The sequence below is a fragment of the Ambystoma mexicanum genome, chromosome 5q (genome assembly GCF_040938575.1).
Source record: "Ambystoma mexicanum isolate Mex_15411 chromosome 5q, UKY_AmexF1_1, whole genome shotgun sequence".
NCBI classification, from domain to species: Eukaryota; Metazoa; Chordata; class Amphibia; order Caudata; family Ambystomatidae; genus Ambystoma; species Ambystoma mexicanum.
The window spans coordinates 1,328,206,263-1,328,227,119 of NC_090933.1; the positions used below are offsets into that span (position 1 = coordinate 1,328,206,263).

Sequence of the window (20,857 nt, forward strand, 5' to 3'; positions counted from 1 at the left end):
GCTGGGGGTGTAATAGGCATCTGCACAAGGGCCGTGTAGTGGGCATCTGCAGGGGGGTGGGGGTGTAATGGGCATCTACACAAGGACTCAGTGGTAGGCATCTGCACGGGGTGGGGGTGTAATGGGCATCTACACAAGGGCTGTGTAGTGGGCATCGGTGCAGGGTGCTGTGCAATGGAACCAAAAGTGGCCCCGGAAATGTGCTTCCTAGTGGCCCCATGTTAACATATATTGGAAGTTTTGTAACAAATTCTTGACTTCATCCCACACAAAAGTGGCCCATGGTACAGAGGCCCACTGGGAAATTGCAGGAGATCCCCGTAGGCCTCTCCACCACTGGTGCTGTGAGATGGGCATTCACACAGGGGAATATGCTGTGGGCATCTGTACAGGGATACATCACTTGCCTTATCATTCAGTAGGCATCCCTTGTTCACAACTGTGCTCGCCTGCGTCCTGTACCGTATAAATATTTTAGTTCTGCTGAAGTTGATACTGTTCCCACTGACCATAATGCATCCGACTATGCTCAACATGCACTACCTAGTAACGCACATCTAGCTTTAAATGACCTACAGCCAGTGATACCTACCAGCCTCCCTCGATCAACTATTGATAGGAATCTCGGACTCAGAGCCAGACTAGCCAAAATGTATGAGCCCCTGGCTCGCTCATTGCCTACCATACTGAAACCTAAGACCACACCACTCCTTCCGAGACTATCTACAAGAATATCTAACTCCCCTCGGAACCCCAACCTGACACCCCCACTTAACCCCACTAACCTGGACCCCCCTCGCGACTTAACTCAGGACCATTGCCACATTACTCCTACTAAAACTATAGCAAGCCCTCAAATCAAGGGAGCTCTGATCAACGCCAGATCGTTAGTAGCTCATGCAACAGAAATTTCAGATTTGATCCTCAAAGAAGACCTCGACTTCCTTGCTATCACTGAGACCTGGCTACACCCAGCAGCAGGTCCCATGCTCATGCTGGCAATCCCAGATAATTACTCCATCCTGAGACAAGATCGACTGAACTCCAGAGGAGGAGGTGGCACTATTATCCTCAAATGCAGTCTTACCATGAGATTAGCAACATCAATCAACGTCCCCTCCTGCGAAACACTCTCAGTTAAAGTCCCCCTCACTAATGCTCAGACTCTTAACATCCACTTGATTTATCTCCCGCCAGGCCCTATAGGCACTTTTGACGAGGACATTAACACTATCCTAGCTAGCAACCTCAAAAGTTCCACCCAAGTACTCACCCTTGGGGACTTCAACCTGGGCTATAATGACCCAGAAGATTTATGCGCCAGTACTATAGTCAATACCCTCTCTGAATTAGGTTTTATACAAAGAAGCATGGAACCTACACATGCCAAAGGCAGAATACTTGATTGGATAGCCGACCACAACTATCTTGCAAATATCACCAATATTTCACCACTAGTTTGGACCGATCACTACCTGATATTGTTTATGCTTTCCACCACTCGACCCTCACCCCCGCCGATTATCAGGGCCCCCCAACACTCACAAGAAACAAGAGGAATATTACAGTCGAGAGACTTATCCCAAACCTATTACCTACTCTCAACTCACTCCCCGAGAACTCGGATCCAGAGACTCTGGTTGAAGAATATAACAAAATCATATCCACTTCGCTGGATCTAATTGCCCCCTTCAAACTCAGATCAAGCAAGCCTAAATCGCACCTAAACAAATGGTACACACCTCTCCTCAAAAAATTTAAGGCTGCAAAAAAGAAATTGCGAGGCCACCTGGAGAAAAGCCCCTTCAGTAGCCAATAAACTCAAACTCACTAAACTAACCACTCTCTACAAAAAAGAAATCTACCTGGCTAAACGTACTTCCTTTGACTCCCGAATATCCCAAGCAAAATCAAACACAAAGGAATGATTCTCCATCCTTAAAGAAGTGGAAACCCCCATAGCTCCACCAGATACTTGCACTAAAGATAAAAATTGGTGTTCTGAAATCCAAAATGCCTTAACTAACAAGATTACCATACTACAAAACAAAATCACTCGCAAAAAAGCTTCCTTAAATGATCCTCTCCCATCCAAACTACCCGAGAAGCCTAAGAAGTCCACTCCAAGTGAAACCCCTCGCTTCAACTTTTCTAATGTGAGTACACTAGAAGTAGAAAAAATCATCATGTCATTGAAACCCTCAAACTGCCAGGGAGCTCATTAAAGATGCTGCCCGGGACCTCTCCCCCTTCATTACAAAATTAATTAATGCCTCCTTTTCCACTGGTTCCATCCCCTCGAATCTAAAACAATCCTGGGTGCTCCCCTTACTAAAAAAACCCACACTTGACCCTGCCACGCCTACTAATTATAGACCCATAACAACCGTACCCTTCCTTCTAAAAATCTTGGACAAGGCCGTCTATGTACAAATACAGAGGCACCTGGAAGAACACCACTTCTTAGGAGCGAGACAATCCGGCTTCCATCCTCAACACGGGACTGAAACTGCTCTCATCGACTTGAAAGCACAAATTGATAAGCTCAGAGACAATGGCCAAGCAGCCCTACTGCTCCTCCTTGACCTCTCTGCAGCTTTCGACTTGGTCGATCACTCTGTCCTGTGCACACACCTCCACACATCAGCCCATTTCTCTGCTGAGGCCATCACCTGGATCAGTTCATTCCTCAATGGCAGAACCACGAGGGACTTCTCACCTACAGCGGCAGCACACCCTATACCCATCACTTGTGGTGTGCCACAGGGCTCTTGTGTCTCCCCCACATTGTACAATATATTTACTAAGCCCCTTTTCGATGATTTGGATTATCTCGGTATCACCTACACTAAATACGCAGATGATACCCAGATCCTCCTTCGGCTTTCTGGAGATTATGGAAAGGATTTGGCCTTGGTGAATAGAGTGTACATCATCATCCAGGCATGGATGGCCATACATGGGCTATGCCTGAATGATGATAAAACTGAACTCATCATCCTAGGCACCACCACTAGTCTAAAGAAGCTAAGCCCTGCCTACAGCTCCTTCTCGACCGATGGAAACAGCATCAAAGTGGGACAAGAAGTTAAAACTTTGGGCTTTTACCTGGACTCTAATTTCTCCTTCAACAGACAGGTAAACTCCCTAGCTTCCTCCATGGCGTACACATGCAAATTGATCCGTACAGCCAAACCTTTCCTGTCCGACGCTAGCTGCCTTACTATCGCTAGAGCCCTCATTCTATCCCGTTTGGACTACTGCAATGCCCTCTACTTAGGATCCTCTAAAGCCACCACTAGCAAACTTCAAACTCTTCAGAACAATGTTCTTAGAGCGGCCCTGGGCATTCCTAGACGAGAGCACATCACAGGACATAGCCAACAGAACAACTGGCTCTCTATTAAAGACATAATTACCCTAAAAACGGCATACCTCACTCACAAATCCCTTAATAACGCTGCCCCGATCGACCTAATAAACAGATTTCATAGACAGTCCTCTGAGAGACCGATAAGAACAGCTTACAAGGACTGCCTTTCGATCCCTATCTTTAAACGTTCTACAATAGGGGGCAACAGCTTCCCAGTGCAAGCAGCCAAGCTGTGGAACTCACTACCGCCAACCCTCAGAAGGGACCTGCCCTATCAAAGCTTCAGATCAAAGGTAATTTCTTGGATGAAAGGTAAGCCCTAAAATACGCCAGCGCCTAGCTTGTCCTACCTATGCCTGTCGCACATACTGTAACCAACTGTGCCTATTTGTATATATGTATATAACCCTGCGTTTTACTTTCATTGTGTTTATGTATTTTTTATGATTGCTGTAACTAAGCTTCGCATATCCATGTAAAGGCTCCGCCCTGTTACCTTCGGGTATGCTCGCACATTACAAATAATAAACAAACAAACAAACAGGGGTCTGTGCTGTGGGCATCTCTACAGGGGTCTGCTGTGGGCATCTGTACAGGGGTCTGTGCAGTGGGCGTTTGCAAGGGGGGGGATATGCAGTGGGCATCTGTACAGGGGTCTGCTGTGGGCATCTGTACAGGGGGATATGCAGTGGGCAGCTCTACATTTGGCTGTGCAGTGGGCATCTGCAAGGGGGGGTATGCAGTGGGCAACTCTACATGGGACTGTGCTGTGGGTGTCTGCAAGGAGGCAATGTGCAGTAAGCATCTATATGGGGGCTCTGCAGTGTGCATCTACGGCCCACGGGTGCTGTGCATGGGGGTGTCTGCAAATGGAGTTATGCAGTGTGCAGCTCTATGTGGGGCTGTGCAGTGAGCATCTGTACGAGGGGCTAAGAGATGGGCATTTGCAGCACCCACTTGTGAGGTCCCCGGGAGGGTTGAATGGTGCCTGGGCCCGGCCAGGCTACTGCCCCGGCCTCTCCTGCTCCCGATACTTTTTCTATGATTACTTGTTGCACCTGGTGCTCCCCATCACTCGCACCTGCCCTGGGAATACAACCTCAATGTCTCACTTTTGGCAGCCACCAGGGTTGGACCAGGGCATAAAATTTGTCTCGGGCACCAATGAAAAAGTGGCCCATAGTTGCAAATGCCTCGCGCAATTTGCATTACATTTTCGATCAAATGTAATGCAAATTGTGCGATTTAATGGATATTTATTCAGCAACAATGGTCAAAAGTACTAGTTGCATAGTGAAATAACTCACCAAAGTGGCCCACATTGGCCAAAAAAACTGCACACACTAGCATGTTACGTTTTTGCAACGTTCTTGAATCCAAATGTAATACAACCAGTTTCATTTGTATAGCAGTGATTTATTGACATTGGGTAGGAGTTACTTAACCGTGGAGTGTAGTTTGGGAGGGGCGCTAATGCCGAGCAAGGGGGGCTCATTGTAGTTTTTCACCCTGGGCACCAATTGGACTAGAAACTACCCTGGGTGGATGGTCTCCTTTTTGTCACCCTGGGACCTCAAATGCTACGTTTTTAAATGTGAAATATGTCTTTTAGGGAATAATTAAGGAATCATTTGCTTTAGTTGAGTGGCCGGCAACTATTCACTACTTTTTTGGTGAGAAAGTGATCTTCTTTTTTGGCCAAGTGTAAAGTTGTCTCTCCTTGTTCTTCATAAACCTCTAGTTAATCCTGTCTTGTGTATGTGATGGAGGATGCATTAGTGGGCGGGGAGAGGGGAATGGCAGCTCCTCTTTGGACGTTTCGATTATATATGGTTATATGATGTCTTGTGTTTGTAGTATTTAATTAACAACATGTCTTTCATTTCTAGATCTAAACACATTATTGTGTCATCCTACTCTGCAAAACGTCAGCAGCACAGGCACCGAAAGGTAAATAACTGCTGTAGTTTGTTTCTCTGCAGAGGTTGCTATGCTTCTGAGATAACTTGTCTCCCATCCTTCGTTCCTGGACCCTTCATAACCTGGGCACTTGTCCATAGATATACCAACACCATTGCTCTTTCCATTCGCTACCCTTACCTCCCCTTATTCTGGAAAAAAGGCAGATAGAGACATTTGTTCCTTTGTTGGCATGTTTGTCATCACTGCAAAACCAAACTTTATAAAATTGTTCTCCAGGTGCGGCAACCAGCCGACTGCTCCATCTGAACATTTTGTCCCCTATTTTCCAACCAAGCCCACTCTCTGCCAAAGCTCCCCCACCCTCTATTGTTTGCACCCCACCTGCCCTTGCAGGTGATCCTGGGATGGAGGAGTGCCGTTCTTGCCGGGGGAAGCCGAGCCCTCTTAGATACCTCCAGCACCCTTGCCACTGATCCTGAGATGAGTGAAAACACCTCCCGCTTTCCCACGGCTCGTTAGTAGTACATACAGTGTCACTTGTCGCTAAAACACTGCCCCACCGCTCTGCGACTGTAATGGTGAAGCCTTTCCGCTACCTTTGCTGTAGCATTCCCTATATAGGGTGGGTGGGAGTAAAAACAGCCCCCGGACACATTCCCACAGCGTCGATGCAGCGAAAGATGATGCTGCCTGCTGTCCGAGCCCCCTTATATTTCCTGGATCGCCTCTTCCCATTGTTGCCCTTTCGCAGGCTTTTGCTCCTGTTTGGCGGGCATCCCGCCCCCTTTCTTCTTTGCGGGCTGCAGCCCTGGTTTTGCAGGCTTTATCCCACCCCTCCCCTTATCTAGGGGAAAGGAAGGAGGATGCTGCCAGGTTATCACAACATACTCAACACTACATGTTTGTCATCGCTGCAAAACCAAACTTAATAAAATTGTTCTCCAGGTGCGGCGACCAGCCGACTGCTCCATCTGAACATTGCTTCCCCCATTTTTCAACCAAGTCTACTCTAGGCCAAAGCCCCACCCCCCCCAACGGTTATTGTCTGTGGCCCACCTGCACTTGCAGATGATCCTAGGCTGGAGGAGTGCAGTTCTTGCAGGGGAAGCTGCGCCCTCTTAGATACCTCAAGCGCCCTTATCGCTAGGTCTTAGAGGAGCGCTGATCACGAGAGAAGCGAAAACACCTCCTGCTCTCCCACGGCTGGTTTGTAGTACCTACAGTGTCACTGGTCACTAAAACACTGCCATGCCACTGATGGGTCCATGCCCATCCATGGCTCCCCCCGATCTTGGCTCATAGCTCCAGCAGCTTTGTGAACAAGTTCCAGAAAAACAAATCCATGCCCGCCATAGACAGATGCACTCCATCCTTCTCATCATACTCTGGAGAGTTCAGGTTGAAGAAACCGCGCCTGACCTGGGTGAAACCTCTGCTCCTGCAGAACTTGGCCATTGCCCCGTTCAACTTCCTTCTTGATTTTTCCACAGCTGAATGACATTCAGCTCCTCTCCCCTTTTTCCTCAGTATAACCTCCGACCGAATGATCTCAGTGTCTCCCAACTGGGAAGCCAATTTCTGAAGGGTGTCCATCATTTCCCTCATTAGCGCCCCTCTGCCCAGGCTTGTGAGGTTGTTTCCACCCAGATGAATTGGTAGCACGTCAGGCCTGGGATGATCACTCAACAGCCTTTGCACATGCCCTTCCAGCTGCCCCTATCTCATCCTTGGCACCCCATGCCACCAGATCCGAAACTCACTTGCTGTCATCCTCTCCCTCTCGGGGTCCATTTATCCATGATCCGTGTCACGAAGGAATGACCCACCACCCACACGGACCGCTTCCTCCATACGTCTGCAGTTTTTTTGAGAGGCGATGAGAAAGTGTCATAGTAACATCACATGTTGTCCAGTCTTATATATCTCTTGAAACAGCTAGACTTCCATCCCCCCATTTCCATAATTGCTTCTGGCCTCATGCCCAGCCTGCAGCTGATGTGGCTGCCCCAATTCTGAACGAGTGGGTTCCGAAATCACGCTCTTTAACTGGTACCTGCTCAGGGCCATCCTGTCCCTGTGCAGCAGGAGAGGCACAACTGCTCCTGGCGCAGGTCTTCTTTTAGGTATGTGGCTAGGCCAGCTACTGGGCATCATGGGCTTTCTTTAGTGCAGTAGAGTGTGATTGTTCTCCCCTTCCCTTTTTGGTCCATCTTAGACCTTTTTAGGTGTATCTGTGCCCGATCCCCTGCCATCTCCCAGCCTGAAACCTGTACCCCGGCCCTCCTTATTCTCTGAGACCAACACGCTGACTCTGAACGCCCCAAAGAAGGCCAAGGTGAATGGTGCCACTTCCCCTTCGCTACGGCATGTCTTTGGCAGTATTCCTATCAACCTGTGGAGCTTCAACATGTCTATGGGGCACCTGGAATTGACTTTCTACTCCATGTGTTTAGCCCAACCCTTCATAGCCATCGTGACATAGTGTTCCTTAGTGGGGTCAGCCTTCCCTCCCAGTTTGTTGTAGTGGGCTATTTCCTCCAGGTGGTAAGCAACCCAGGCTCTGGTTTTCTGAGTCTGCCAACCCAACCCGATAAAGGTGAACACTGGAGATCTGCCCTGGTGCTCCACCAGGAAACCTTCCCTGAAAGTCAGGGATCGCTCCCAACACGCCTTGTATCACCTCCCTGTGCCTGGCGCCAATGCAGTGCTGATCAGTGTGCTCACATTTTCCCAATCATGCCCCACCATTGGCTTTTGAATGGGGTCATCCTCTTGTTTGCCTCTGGTCTGCTCTCCCGAAACCTTCCCAACTGTAAACGAGAGAAAGAGTCAGCTGCTACGTTCCTTACCTCGGGCATGTGTCTCACTCTCACTTCCGAGTTTAAAGTGTGCAAGCTCGTTGCAAGCTCCCTGACTAACCTCAAAATCCTCAAGTTGCTAGATGTCCTTTGATTTATAATCTGTACCACTGCTAGGTTATCTGACTACAGAATCACCCTTTCATTGGCCAGTGACGTCTCCCATGGCCGAATTGCCACCACGATGGGAAACAACTCCAGCAGTGTGATGTCTCGGGTTACGCCCTCCTCATGCCATGATGCTGGCCATGTGTGTGCACACCAGATCTTCCCTAAAATCGACCAAACCCATGAGGCCTGATGTGTCTGTAAAAATCCTTCTGCTTTCACTACTTGCCCACTGCTCCCTCCATAGTAGCACCCCATTAAACCTATCCAGTAAACTGTCCCACATCTTCAGATCCTCGTTTACTTCTGCCCCCAGATGGACGTATTGAGATGCATGTTGCAGCCCCACTGTCTTCCATTCAATGCTCCTGGCAAACACCCTGCTCGTTGGGATCACCCTACTGGCGAAATTCAGTTTTTCTGCAACGACTGTAGCTCCCTCAATGTCGCCTTGTTGGATCTGGAGCACGCGTACTTCCACGTCCCATACACGTGGAAGTATGCGTGGAAGGAACGTGGAAGGAACTTGCAATGCTACACATCAATGTACTGGAACTATGGGCAGTGTTTTGGGCCCTCCAGTTGTTTCTGCCGTCCCTCAAGCACAAAGTGGTGAGGGTCTTCATGGACAATACCACTACAATGATTTACATCCAGAAGCAGGGGGGCACCAGCTCCCCAGTGCTCACCAAAGAGGTACAGGATTTGTGGCACTGGGCCGTCGCCCAGAGGATGATCCTCATTCCGGTTCACCTGGTAAGAGTAAAGCACACAGTCGCCTACTCTTTCATCAGGGAACTGCGCTCTTGCCATGAGTGGGAGCTTCGGTAGGATCAAGTGGACAAACCTTTCCTCCAGTGGGGCAGTGCCCAGATGGCTCTGTCTTTGAAGGGGACGAACACCAAGTGTCAGAGTTTCGACTGCAGGTTTCCCCAGCCGGCGAGCATGGGGGACGCATTCTCCTTCCCTTAGGAAGGCCTGTTTCGATACACGTCCCCCCCCTGTTGCCACTACTGCTATGAGTCATCAGTCAACTCAGACGGTACCGGTGCAGGATGAGCCTCATCACACCAATGTGGTTGAGGCCGATCTGGTACCTGGACCTTCGCAGCATGTCAGCGTCCCCTCCAGTCAAGCTGCCAGTTGTCGCAGATGTTATCGCCAGGGAGGGAGGCGCAATTCTGCACCACGATCCAGGGTCGCTGAACCTGAAGGCCTGGCTCCTGCAGCATTAAGAGTTTGGTGGTTATGAGCTGCTGCCGGACTGCAGAGAGATCCTCACCAGGGACAGAGTGTCGTCGACTTTGATGTGCTACGGACACAAATGGAAGCATTTTGCACCTTGGTGCCGGTCTCAGAAGATCAACCCTCTGAGGTTCATGGCACCCCAGGTTCTTCCGTACTTGTTGTCATTGGCTAAATCTGGGCTGGCACACGCCTCCAAGGTGCAACTGGAAGCTATCTCTCACTACACCCGATCTCCAGGACGATCTTACCTTTTGTCGCACCGTTTAGTCAAAGAGTTCATCAAGGGACTGTTCTGTTTGTTCCCCCCAGTGAAATCTCAGGCCATGGTGTGGGAACTCAACGTGGTATTGACTAGGCTCATGGGCCTCCATTCGAGCCTGTGCATCAAGCTCCGCTCACGTTTCTGTCTTGGAAGTGAGTGGAAGGAGGGGGCATTGTGAAACACCCCCCCCCACTTTGCTTTCTTCTACACTTCCTGGGTAGGCCCAGTCGCGGCTGCTTTGGGTTCAGGGCCCCGTCCCCAGAGTATTCGTGCGGGAATACCCCTAGGAACTGTGACCCCCCTTGTAACACCCCTCATAACAGTATAAGATCAGGGGTGAACATTTTTTGTAAGCCACGGACTCCATTTTGTAATGATAAAACAGCCATGAGGTTCCAACGCAGGCCTGCAGCTCTCCCAGCCAGGCGCGCACAGTGAGCGAGTTCTCCCCCCCACCTCCTCCTCTCTGGCGTCTCTGCAGTTGTTCGGTTCCCATGAGAAGACTGGCTGCGAGAATGCAACAAAATCCACACTGTATCTTCTGCCTTCCGTCCTACTTCATTGATCCAGATATAGCCCTGAGCAGGGGCCAGAGCAAAATCTATCTGTCTCTATAAACCTGCCCGCACCCCACAGACCCCGGCCATAAAGAACATAATCCCCATGCCCCTAAGGACAGAGTCAACAGTTAAAAGTGACCCTTGAGTCTGTCTGTTTATTTACGCTCTAATATGGACAGAGCCAACGTGCCTTTTGCATGCGGGGTCGGGGAAACCTAATGATGGGCTAATGTGTATACGAGTCAACCATATAACATACATGTGTAATTAGAAGTTCTCATGTTAAACTTGCACGATGAAAGTATGATGCATGTTAACCTATGATGCAATCTATTTCCATGAGCATTTTTGTAACAATGTAATATATAACCAGTATAATACTGTACACGCCAGCACTAAGCTACCTCACTTTCATAAGTTCAAATGTAAATACATGTGCAATATTATGTAAACATAATACAGCAGCTAATCCCTCTCGACAAGCCACAATCCCTACTAAGGATGCGCACACAGACCCCGAGCTATGAACTGCCTTTTTATGAAAGATGAACATTGATTCAAGTACACGTTTTATTTCTTGATGAGTTCTTTTGTTTTCCTTTGTTATGATGGGAGTGCTTAGCCAGATGAAAGATATAGTATACTTTAAACCAGTATGACCTGAGTGCAACATAGTAAGCCACGTGTAAAAGCCTGCATATAAAAGTGTGCCTAAAGGCACTGTTCTTCTGTGCAACGAGGAACCATACCGCAAAGAGGTCTCGGTTCCCTTCTGCCCATCATGGTGTCAAGAAAGGTTATCAGAGATGTGATGATGTGTGGACATTTGATCACTGAACCCCCACAATGAAACGTATGCCCATGATGATATGTGCCTCCTGTGACCTAGTCATTTCAGCCATATATTCAGAATCCTCTTTGTTGTTATCAGACGGACACCTCAGACCATACAATGACCCGATGAGCTCTACCCCTGAGTCAGTATATCCTGACTTGTTTAAACAGGTCGAGCTCAGAATTTAATGGGTGAAGCTTAATCTATGACCAGTAATAAATAACCTACCTTTGAAACATGATTTCACAAGTGTTTGAGATACAGGCCTTTGAATTTACCGGACAGCTTATGGTAATGAATGAATGGGAGTGTGTGGCCACAAGGGCAAATGTCAAATGGTTAGTGTAACAGAAGAAAACAGTGCAAGTGTCAACTCTACATACCAACCCGATGAGCCCAGCTGACCGATTGACCCAGGACACAACATCATCTCACCATGTGCCCTTGAGCCAACCAAGTATCTCTGACCCTATGGCACCTATAGGTGTCCACTCTTAGTGTCCAATCCCAACTGTTCATGTGCCCCCTAGGCCTTCCCACAGCCTGATGACGATTTCCCTGTATATAACTGAATTGCAACATGTTTTCTGCAGAGCGCTCTCAGCGTGAGCAGAGTAGATTCTGCTTCTGCTATTTTAGATGAAGCCTTTGATACCACCAGCACTTGGTCTTGGTCTCATTCCCTCCTGGGATGTGTTTTTATTGACTCCAGTGGGAGATTTAACTGTATTTTTGGGGGCCTCTCACTTACAGAAGACAGCTTTCCTCATGGCCATCGCCTCTGACAGAAGAGTAGGTGAGATCCAGGCCCTGTCCTAAAAGCAGCCTTATTTGACTTTCCACGAGACGAGGGTGGTGCTTTGGAGGCACCCCATCTTCATGCGCAAGGTTCCATCGGAATTTCATCTCAACAAACCCTTGGTGTTGCCAGTGTTTTTTCTGACGCCTTTGTCGCCGGCTGAGATGACTTTGCATTCGCTGGATGTGGTTTGAGCGCTAACGTTTTATGCGGCCCGCACGAAGAGTTTCCGAAAGACTTCTCAGCTTTTTGTGAACTTTGGCCCTGTGAACCATGGGAAGGCCCTGTCCAAGGCTTCCATTTCCAGGTGGCTCTCTGGCTGCATCACTCATTGTCACCGGTTGGCAAACCGACATCTGCCTGGCCGTCCGAGAGCCCATTCTACAAGAGTGATAGCTGTGACGATGGCCTTTCTATCTGGTGTGCCCCTGCTGGACATTTGCAGGGCTGCTACATGGAGGGCGACAGCTGAGTAGTTCCACATTAGCCGGCACAAGGACTTCCCCATTCGCTATAACCCTGGGAGCTGCATACCTGAAACCAATGCAGCACTTCCATCACCTAGTTCCAAATTAGTCGGCATGATGACTGCTCCATTCGCTATAACCCTGGGAGCTGCATACCTGAAACCAACGCAGCACTTCCATCACCTAGTTCCACATTAGCCGGCACGAGGACCTCTCCATTCGCTATAACCCTGGGAGCTGCATATCTGAAACCAACGCAGCACTTTCATCGCCTAGTTCCACATTAGCCGTCATGAGGACTGCTCCATACGCTATAACCCTGGGAGCTGCATACCTGATCCAATGCAGCACTTCCATCCCCTAGGTCCACATTATCTGGCATGACGGCCGCTCCATTCGCTCTAACCCTGGGACCTGCATACCTGAAACCAACGCAACACTTCTATCGCCTAGTTCCACATTAGCCGGCACGATGACCGCTCCATTCGCTATAACCCTGGGAGCTGCATACCTGGAACCAACGCAGCACTTGCATCACCTAGTTCCACATTAGCCAGCACAAGGAATTCTCCATTCGCTATAACCTTGGGAGCTGCATACCTGAAACCAACGCAGCACTTCCATTGACTAGTTCCACATTAGCCGGCACGAGGACCGCTCCATTCGCTATAACCCTGGGAGCTGCATACCTGAAACAAACACAGCACTTCCATCGCCTAGTTCCACATTAGCCAGCATGATGACCGCTCCATTCTCCTTGTTTGGAGAATGTTTTCATCAATGAACGAAGTTTCATCAATCAACTTAAACACACTGCCAAACACATTCCATTTGAAACTTAAATTTAGACAACCGCATGGCGTTTGCCTTGCTCTCCTGCCTTGCTGCCATCTATAGGCAAGTCCTACGTATAAGGGAAGGTTATTCCCACTAGTTCGCACCGTCCACACTCCCCGCCATAATGACAGAACCACTCTTGCCACCCACCACAACCCTAACTCACCGCAGCACAACAGCTCACACCACCCAACCTCCCCACCCCTCCACATAACCCACCCACGCTACCTCAGTCCGCTTCCTCACCACCTCACCAACATCACCCCAGCCACCCTTAACCCACCACCTTGCCCACTCCATCCACTCACCAAAGCTAAACTCTCTTACCTCATCCCACACATCCTTACTGCACCACTTTACCCAACATGCACAGACCCTAACTCACCACAGCCCTCCACCCATTCGCCTTACCTGACACAAACACACCCACGACATGTCGTCCCAGCATGCTACCCACCCTGGTTTGGCTCAACACACCAACCTGCACACCCAACAAAACTTACCTCAGAACACCTCAAACGACCCATCCTACCTCATCCCCAGCACGGTATAGTCATTCCATCTCACTGCCTCCCACTGTAGCTTGACAAAGCATACCTCCCAGCAACCCTCGGTCGCCCCAGCACAACATCAACCATTTTAGATCACCCCGGCAGCCCACCCTTCCACACTAGATGACCCCAGAAGCTCATCCTTCCACACTAATCACCCCAGTAGCCCGACCTCCAGTATACGCTCACCCTACTGCCCACCCTTTCATAATACCTCACTGCAGCACTCCAAATAGCCGTGAAACCTAACAGCACCCCATTTACTCACCCAACCTAGCATGCCCTGGCCTGCCACGCATTAACCCAGCAGAGCCCCACCCAGAATCCCAAACTTTCACTAGCCTCTCAGCCACCAACCATCCCTTGTTGACCCCAGCTCACCTACTTCACCCTAGCACCCCATCTTAGATCGTCTTGTCACCCTACCTACTCCCGAAAAACACCTAGCCTAGTTTACCTTAGCACTGAAACCCACTCACTCTAGATTACCCCAGTAGTGAATCCCAACCATCTGAGCACACCCCAGTCCTATGTTATGTTACTTGGCATTTATATAGCACTCTATATATCATTGATATGACCTCAAAGCACTGGTAGGTTGAACGCCCTTGGGAATCGTAGCTCTGGTCAACAACTTACCTGCCTCAGCTTTGCCCTTCCTCCATCCATGTACCCTAGCACATGCCAGCCTAAAGCTCACCACACCCAACCCCACCTCACTTCACTTCATCCACCCAGCCTTTCCCAACGACCTAACCTCGCCCTAAACCCTCACCCAGAAATCTCAGACCGCCCACAATCACCCCACTAATACACCTAATTCAACCCAACCACCGCCTCTTCTCCACCAAACCACCCCCCTACTACCTCACATCCTCCCATCTACAGCACCCACCCAACCATGTCACCTGCTCACCCAAACTCATCACATTAGCGTGCCTCATCCAACATAATATCACCCCACCACTTCACTGACCCCAGGACCGCTCCCACCTAGGCTAACAATAGCACATACGCTTGAGGACCCTAGTTTACCCTAGCACAATACCCACCTACCCTAGCTCATCCAGGCACAACAACCCATTTTTCATAACTAGCCCCAGAACACTATAGCTCACCCCAACACCCCACTCACACATGCTAGGTCACCTCAAAGTAACACACCACCCAGCATGCCCCAGCAACCACCCAGAGCTCACCCCATGAGTCCACCCACCCTAACATCTCAATAGCTCACCCACACTTGCTACCCCAGCATCACACCTAACCCTCTACCCACGCTTCCTCACCTAGAATCCCCCCTGCTGGTTGCAGCATCACACCAAAACACACACCCTAAGAACACAACCAAGCTCACTCCCATTCCCTAGCCCACCCCATACCCTATAACACCCTGATCACTCCCAGCCCGGCTACATCACTGCAACACATGCGGCTTACCCCAGCACCCCAACCACCCTTGCGCACCAAAGCAAACCCTAGCTCACCCCAGCAAACCTACCTCACCCCAGCACAACCTACCACACCCAGGAACCCTAGCTTAGCCCAGCACAACCTACCACACCCAGGAACCTTAGTTCAGCCAAGCACACCTACCTCACCCCAGCACAACCTACCACACCCAGGCACCCTAGTTCAGCCAAGCACACATACCTCACCCCAGCACAACCTACCTCACCCAGGGACCCTAGCTCAGCCACGCACAACCTACCACACCCAGGAACCCTAGCTCAGCCCAGCACAACCTATCACACCCAGGAACCCTAGCTCACCCCAGCACACCTACCTCACCCCAGCACAACCTACCACACCCAGGAACCCTAGCTCACCCCAGCAAACCTACCTCACCCCCGCACAACCTACCACACCCAGGAACCCTAGCTCAGCCAAACACACCTACCTCACCCCAGCACAACCTACCACAACCAGGAACCCTAGCTCACCCCAGCAAACCTACCTCACCCCGCACAACCTACCACACCCAGGAACCCTAGCTCAGCCAAGCACACCTACCTCACCCCAGCACAACCTACCACACCCAGGCACCCTAGCTCACCCCAGCACACCTATCTCACCCCCGCACAACCTACCACACCCAGGTACCCTAGCTCACCCCAGAAAACCTACCTCACCCCAGCACAACCTACCACACCCAGGAACCCTAGCTCAGCCCAGAAAACCTACCTCACCCCAGCACAACCTACCACACCCAGGAACCCTAGTTCAGCCAAGCACACCTACCTCACCCCAGCACAACCTACCACACCCAGGCACCCTAGCTCACCCCAGCACACCTACCTCACCCCTGCACAACCTACCACACCCAGGCACCCTAGCCCAGCCCAGCAAACCTACCTCACCCCAGCACAAACTACCACGCCCAGGAACCCTAGCCCAGCCAAGCACACCTACCTCACCCCAGCACAACCTACCTCACCCAGGAACCCTAGCTCAGCCAAGCATTCACCCCAATGCAAATGCAATAAAAACAAGCACAGCTCATTCAACATAGCTCATCCCAGCGGCCCACCTAGCCAACCACTGCCAAAGAACCCCAGAAAACATGAGTTCACCCCAGTGCCCCATTCTCCCCAGTCACACAACCTCCCTCACACCTCACCCGACCTCACACACCCCACCAAACTTCAACATCCTACACAAGCTTACCCAACAACGTCACCCCGCCCTAGCTCCCCAGCATAACACTGACCCACCCTAGCTCTCCACAGCACGCCAACCATCTACCCTAATTAATCCCCACATAATGCATATCCACCCTTGCTCCCTCCAGTACATAAACCTCCCGGCCTAGCTTGGCCTGGCACAATACTTATTGTAGCTCACCCAGGGCACCATAAGCTGCCTCAGCAAACCAATCCACACACCAATCCCAGCTTGCATCAGTACACTCCCGACCTTTCCTCTCCCCAGCTCTCCACCCACCCACCCACCCTAGCTCACAACATAGATCACCACAAAAAAACATTCCACTCACCCTAACTCTTACTAGCATACAATCTACCCGCCCTAGCTCACCTGTGCAGTACAACCACCCTCCTCTAGCTCTTAGCAACACACCCTGCACCCTAGATCACTCCAGCACAAGGTCACTATAGCACCCCATCTGTTAACTCAAGCTCACCAAAGCATCACATCATCCAAGCATCGTATCCAGCATAAGCTCCCCCAACACTGCGCACATTTGAACTCATCTCAGCCCCTAGCCACTCACTCTAGCTCACCACAACACAGCACCCACCCACCTAGCTCATCAGGTACAACATCCACCGACCGTAGCTCACACCAGCAAAACGTCCCAGCCTAGCATGACACAGACTAGAACACCAATCTTAATTCACCCCAGCAAACCATCCATCCTAGTTCACCCTAGCCCCACACCCACCAGAGCTATTCCCACCAACCCCACCCGCCTACCCTAATTCACCTCATCATCCCACTGGACCTAAGCTCATACCAGCACCCAGCCCACTTAACCTAGCCACCCAGCATCTGAACAAGCTTACATAGCTTATCACAGCACATCACCCACCCACCCTAGGACACTATAGCAAATAACAACATCACTGTGGCTCATCCAAGCACCCCACCATAACTCACCCCAGCACAGCACCCACCCAGCCTAACTCACCCCAGCAGCCCACCCACCCACATAAACTCACCCAAGCTGTATAGCCAAGCACTCAATTACATCCCAGTACAGGCTCATCTCAAGACGTCACGCACCACCCTAGATTGCATCTTCTTGATGCCCGCCCACTGCATCAACCAAGAAAACCCTAGCTCACGCAAGCATCCCATAGCTTACAAACATCATATAGCTCACAGAAGCATCCCCTAGCTCACACAAGCATCCCATAGCTCACACACACATCCCATAGCTCACACACGCATCCCATAGCTCACACACGCATCCCATAGCTCACACAAGCATCCCATAGCTCACACAAGCATCATATAGCTCACACAGATCATCCGAAGACCGGGAGCGGGCAGGAGCTCCTCCCCAGCACATCATACCAGGAACAGCTCCAGCCGCACTCTCATGCACACAAACCAACACGAGGAACGAGGATCACCCTGCTTGCACACTGAAGCAGATGCCCCATCACGGATCCCTAACTGCAGCATCTCTCGGCCAGCATCAAAAATGAGCCCCGGTGCTCCCCGCATCCAGGCGAAGCACTGGATCAGCTGGCAAGCCTTTGTTCCCCCGTGCACCTGCCTCTAAGATGGCCGCCAGCTATTAGCAGGCTGATCGGCACGAAAACGAGGCTGATGTGCCAGTTGCCAAGCAACACCAAGCTTTTTGCCCAGAAGCCCCCACCGGCAGGCGGAAGCCGGCCCACCACCTGAGAAGGCCCTCACTGAAAAGGCCTGTTTATTCGCCTGTTTGGTGCATGTGAGCGCTACACCCAACTTACATCACCGACTGACACTGAACTGCTGTGCTGGAGCCCTCACACCCGGAAGAATCTCCGGGTGTACCAGGGAGGAGTAGGAGCTCCTCCCACCCACCACAGAAGTAGCAGGCGATAGAATTGAGGCCCGTGTGCTGTGCCAAATATAAGGTAGGCCAGATGCCTCTCCCAGCTGCACTCTAGATCTTTAGTAACATGATTGTTTTCTCCACGACAGTCAATTGCACCTTAGCATTCTAACCTGCCAGCTTGTGCCTTTAGATCTGCGCTCTGGCACCCTGCTACCGTCCTCGCACATGTCACATTCAACTTTGCAGCTTATGCACGACCTGGAACTTAGCAGCTGCCTTACGGCTCCATTGGCTTAAGTGTCCTACCCGAACCCAGGCGCTACCCAATCCAGCCTATGTTCTATTCTGGATTCAGACCCTGCCACACTCTATCATGTGCTGCACCTATGGTCGCCAATAGACCACACCTGATTTGTGTTGTGCCTTATGGTCGCCATTAGACCACACTTGATTTGTGCCTTCTGATTTGTGTTGTGCCTTATGGTCGCCAATAGACCACACTTTATTTGTGCCTTCTGATTTGTGTTGTGCCTTATGGTCTCCAATAGACCACACTTGATTTGGGCCTTCTGATTTGTGTTGTGCCTTCTGGTCGCCAATAGAACACTCCTGATTTGTGTTGTGCCTTATGGTCGCCAATAGATCATACTTGATTTGTGCCTTCTTATCTGTGTTGTGCCTTATGGTCGCCAACAGACCACACTTGTTTTGTGTTGTGCCTTATGGTCGCCAATAGACTACACCTGATTTGTGTTGCACCTTATGGTCGCCAATAGACCTCACCTGACTTGTGCCTTCTGATTTGTGTTGTGCCTTATGGTCGCCAATAGACCACACTTGTTTTGTGTTGTGCCTTATGGTCGCCAATAGACTACACCTGATTTGTGTTGTGCCTTATGGTCGCCAATAGACCACACTTGATGTGTGCCTCTGATTTGTGTTGTGCCTTATGGTCGCCAATAGACCACACTTGATTTGTGCCTTCTGATTTGTGCTGTGCCTTATGGTCGCCAATAGACCACACTTGATGTGTGCCTCTGATTTGTGTTGTGCCTTATGGTCGCCAATAGACCACACTTGATGTGTGCCTCTGATTTGTGCTGTGCCTTATGGTCACCAATAGACCACACTTGATTTGTGTTATGCCTCTGATTTGTGCTGTGCCTTATGGTCGTCAATAGGTAAAACACTGCCCTAGTTACTTTATGTACCCCAATGTGTTTTTGGCTGCACTGTGACTCTCGCATTTAGGTGATACACTGCCCTAGTTAGCTCATCTGTACCTGCCTAGTCTGCCACCACTTGTACTGGCCAGTTGCCTGCCTACCTAGGTCCCAGCCCATTTGTACTTGCCTAGATTACCCAACTACCATTATACGGTCTCTTAATAGATTGCTTAGATTTCCCTGCTACCGAAGTGCTATAACTTATATAGTTACACGCCTTCGCACGCAGCACCAGTCTACACTTATAGCCCGAACTTGGACTTGCCTATCATCAACTCCTCCCTGCCCACGACCATAATGAAAATCACCCAATACCAAACTTTACACCTTGCACTGAGCCTCCTCACCACCATGGCACTTGCATCCGCTGCCTCATACCCTCCTAAGGACAGAAACATGAGACTGAGGGCAAGATTGTCCCGTCTTCATGAACCATCATCCCACCACAGCTATAGAGGCTATATCGATCTAGCAAACAAACGTTTGCAATACTTAAAATCTGCCACTCTCCACCCTGCCCCCATAACTACTAACCAGTCACCTGCACAAAGAGTCACCCCCACTAAAAATAAACTACTTCCCTCTACTAAACCAACTAGCACCCTATCTCAAACTGGATCTCTCATCAATGCCAGATCCATGGTAGCCCACGCCACAGAGATCTCGGACACTCTAACCAATGAGAATTTAGACCTACTAGTCATAACCGAAACATGGCTCCATGAGGCCGCTGGCCCTGCCATCATGCTAGCTATACATGATGGCTACGAACTACTAAGAGTCGATAGACCCAACACCAAAGGAGGTGGCCTAGCTATCATCCATAAATCTACCTTACCTATCAGATTAGCTACTACCCTGCTATTTCCATCATGTGAACTCCTTACTGCTAAACTTCACCTTTCTTGTAACCGCACCCTCACCATGTATGTCATCTACAGACCACCCGGACCACTAGGAACCTTTGAAGACGACCTAACAAGTATCCTAACTAATAATACTAAAGACCACGCTCAAATTGTATTACTGGGAGACTAACCTGGGCTTTGATGACTGTAATGACAAACACGCCCTATCTATTGCCTCACTTCTGAATGACTACGCCCTAACACAAAAAGTCTCCTCCCCTACTCATGCCAAAGGCAGGACCCTAGACTGGGTTGCTGATCGGAATTGTAGCATTAGCATTACCAACATAATGCCACAATCCTGGACTGACCATTATTTAATTGTATTCAATGCCTCACTTGACCTTATCCAACCCAAACCTATACTTATGGCCCCGCCACTCCCTACCAGA

At 50.1% G+C, this 20,857-nt stretch overlaps 1 pseudogene; it reads left to right on the plus strand.

Moving 5' to 3' along the window:
- Nucleotides 1-20,857, plus strand: part of LOC138498530 (zinc finger protein 585A-like) — a 1,446,290-nt pseudogene that overhangs the window by 1,072,119 nt on the left and 353,314 nt on the right.